Below are 205 nucleotides of genomic sequence, written 5' to 3' on the forward strand. Positions count from 1 at the left end.
ATTAGGGATGTCAACGATTAATCGATGATCGATTAATTGTCGATAAGAGATGCTATCGATGGTCGATTAAGCTGTTTAATTTTTGGGCTGCGTGCGGCTCATGCGCAAAACACGTGCGAGCGGCTGTGAATGACGGTGACGGTATATAAATGCATCATCATTCATTCATAATGTACAAATTAAGCTTTTAATGTGATTTAAACTT

General features: G+C 38.5%; 1 protein-coding gene across 1 annotated transcript in view; it reads left to right on the plus strand.

The window, feature by feature from the left end:
* LOC107698633 (SHC SH2 domain-binding protein 1-like) overlaps nt 1-205 on the plus strand; it is a 32,445-nt gene that overhangs the window by 2,178 nt on the left and 30,062 nt on the right. The window lies entirely within an intron of this gene.

This window comes from Sinocyclocheilus anshuiensis, unplaced genomic scaffold (genome assembly GCF_001515605.1).
Source record: "Sinocyclocheilus anshuiensis isolate Anshui unplaced genomic scaffold, SAMN03320099.WGS_v1.1 scaffold134, whole genome shotgun sequence".
NCBI classification, from domain to species: domain Eukaryota; kingdom Metazoa; phylum Chordata; class Actinopteri; order Cypriniformes; family Cyprinidae; genus Sinocyclocheilus; species Sinocyclocheilus anshuiensis.